Genomic DNA, 2,728 nt, shown 5'->3' with positions numbered 1-2,728 from the left:
CTGGATACCCTGCCCCTTTGACCTCTCAGTCACAGAGCCACACACCAGGCAGCAGACACCAGCTGATATCACCCCCCCCCCCACACACACACACACAGATACAGCAGAGGACTGCCTGGTTTGTCCTCAGTGAGAGAAGATGCACCTAACCCTGGAGAGACTGGAGGCTTCAGGGAGTGGGGGTGGTCTTTTGGGGTGGAGGTTGTAGTCTACTTCTGGAATATGTTTCCCAACAAAGTTACCTTGTCTTTGACTTACCCTCAGTGGGAAAGGATATACCTAACACTGCAGAGAATTGGTGAGCCAATATGGGGTATCCTCCAGGAAGTACCCTCCTAGGGGAGAGGGGGAAGGAGTTGGGGGAAGGGAACCTATAAGGTGGGCACTGGGGAGCAGTGATTGGGATGCAAAAAAACAATTTTTAAAAATTTTATAGAAAAGAGCCAACTTAGTAAATAGAAAATCAAAGTACACATTGGTACACAAAACTAAACAGTATGTTCGAAAATGTTGTTATAACAACAACAGTGTAGTTGAGGTTGGGAAGCGCCCAAGTAGGCCATACACACAGCTCCACTCTGCTGGCTCTGTGCTGTCAGGCTAGTGCCACTGTGCCCAGCTGTCACCATGATCATCTACCTGGATCTTATCAGCCATGATGAGCTGTTCTCTGACATCTCCAAGATCCATGAGATTGCAGAGGGGCTGTGCCTGGAGGTGGAAGGCAAGATGGTCAGTAGAACAGAGGGTGCCATCGATGACTCGCTCATTGGTGGAAATGCTTCTGCTGAATGAAGGTCCTGAGGGCGAAGGTACCGAAAGCACAGTAGTCACCGGTGTTGACATTGTCATGAACCATCACGTAGAAGAAACCAGCTTCACAAAAGAGGCCTACAAAAAGTACATCAAAGACCACATGAAATCACTCAAAGGCAAACTTAAAGAACAGAAACCAGAAAGAGTAAAGCCTTTCATGACTGGAGCTGCTGAACAAATTAAGCACATCCTGGCTAATTTCAATAACTACCAGTTTTTTATTGTGAAAGCATGAATCCAGACGGTATGATTGCTCTCCTGGACTACTGTGAAGATGGTGTGACTCCATTCATGATTTTCTTTAAGGATAGCTCAGAGATGGGAAAATGTTAACAAATTGGATCTATCATGTTACCATAATTAGCTGCTGATTACCATCCAAACAATACCAGGACTTAGGACAGATCTTGAGCTATTATTTTGACCGTGATTAATTTGTAGTGGTGGCATTGTTTATTTTGTTTGGTTGTTTGTTTGTTTTTTTTTGGAATAAAAACCCTGTCATGTGGGTTGTGTAAAAATAAAGTGCATTTAAACTAAAACAAGTCAGTGTAGCCATTAATATAAGAAAAGTCTATTATATAGGAGAACTACTTTTAAAAAGAAGAAACAGAATAAATTACAATAGAGAAACTATTGAAAAAGCAAACAGTTTGCCTATTTTATACAACATACCAGGGGAGTCATCTGTGCAAATACATTTTGTGGTCCAGAACTACACAGCTTCCATTCTCCTTTTTATTATTTGCAGTTTATTTGTTTGAGATCCTACTATTAAAGATGCTCAATGCAGTGAAGAGGATCACATTTTAGAAAGAAAAAGTCATACAAATTAAGAGTCTCAGCTAGGATTTTGGGTCGGAATTCAGAAGCTCTCGATATATGCACATTTTCCCAGAAAGAATATAGGAAGACAAAAACCAAAACAACTCAGTTTCAGGTAGACTGTCCTAGCTAGCAAGTTTCATTTTTATGTAATTGCACTTCCCAGTCTAGTTGTTTTATGAGGTTTGTTTCATTTCTTCCCTTCACTTGGGAGGGGAAATGCATAAATTGCTAAATATTTCCCAGTAAGAGAATTTTCTGAAAGATAAATCACAACAAAGATAGATGATTACAATGCTTCTGACTAGCACTTACAACAGAATTAGAAATGGAATTTAAGGTCATTTTGATGTATTCTGTTTCTTCCCACAAAACTCAAGTACACCTTTGTATAATTTGTATATATGGGTTGATGTATATTTGAAAATAATAAACAGTAATTAGATAATAATAACTTGGCTCTGAACATACAACTCTGCTGGTAGAGCCTTTGGATAGCATGCACAAAACCCTGGATTTGGTCCTCAGAACCAATTAAATTTAGCATAATGGTCTACAGCTAGGATCTCAGCATTCAAGCAAGGTATACCCTTATTCTAACAGGGCTTACTTTAAAAATACCTGTGTTACAAAAAGAATTATTTTCTGCCATCTTTGTACCAGGTAGCCATGATAAATACCGGTGTTGTGTAGCAATTGTCTCTGTATTGAAATATTGTATCCTGGATGAAAACTCAGTAAAACTCAAAAGTAAGCCACTCACAAGATTAGGGAAATTACTGAAGATTACAAGAATCCCAAGATCCATTTGCAAGGCTATATAATCAGCCAGGAATGGGGAGAGAAGGTAGATTAGGTCAAGTCCTGTAAAAGCTTGAGAAAGGAAAATTGGTGAGGAATTAATGATGCTAGCACAACTTTAGTAACTCCTGGGAGTGGGAGAGAAAGTTTTCTTTAATGATGTGTGTTCTGGATAGCTTTGTGTCAACTTGACACAGCTGGAGTTATCACAGAGAAAGGAGCTTCAGTTGGGGAAATGCCTCCATGAGATCCAGCTGGAAGGCATTTTCTCAATTAGTGATCAAGG

At 39.9% G+C, this 2,728-nt stretch overlaps 1 pseudogene; it reads left to right on the top strand.

The window, feature by feature from the left end:
- Window positions 1-627: 627 nt before the first annotated feature.
- On the top strand, window positions 628-1,149 carry LOC110320974 (annotated as a pseudogene).
- The last annotated feature ends 1,579 nt before the right edge of the window (window positions 1,150-2,728 follow it).

The sequence above is a fragment of the Mus pahari genome, chromosome 4, assembly GCF_900095145.1.
Source record: "Mus pahari chromosome 4, PAHARI_EIJ_v1.1, whole genome shotgun sequence".
NCBI classification, from domain to species: Eukaryota; Metazoa; Chordata; class Mammalia; order Rodentia; family Muridae; genus Mus; species Mus pahari.
Note: the sequence above shows the minus strand (reverse complement) of the source record. Positions and strands in the feature narration are given on the sequence as shown.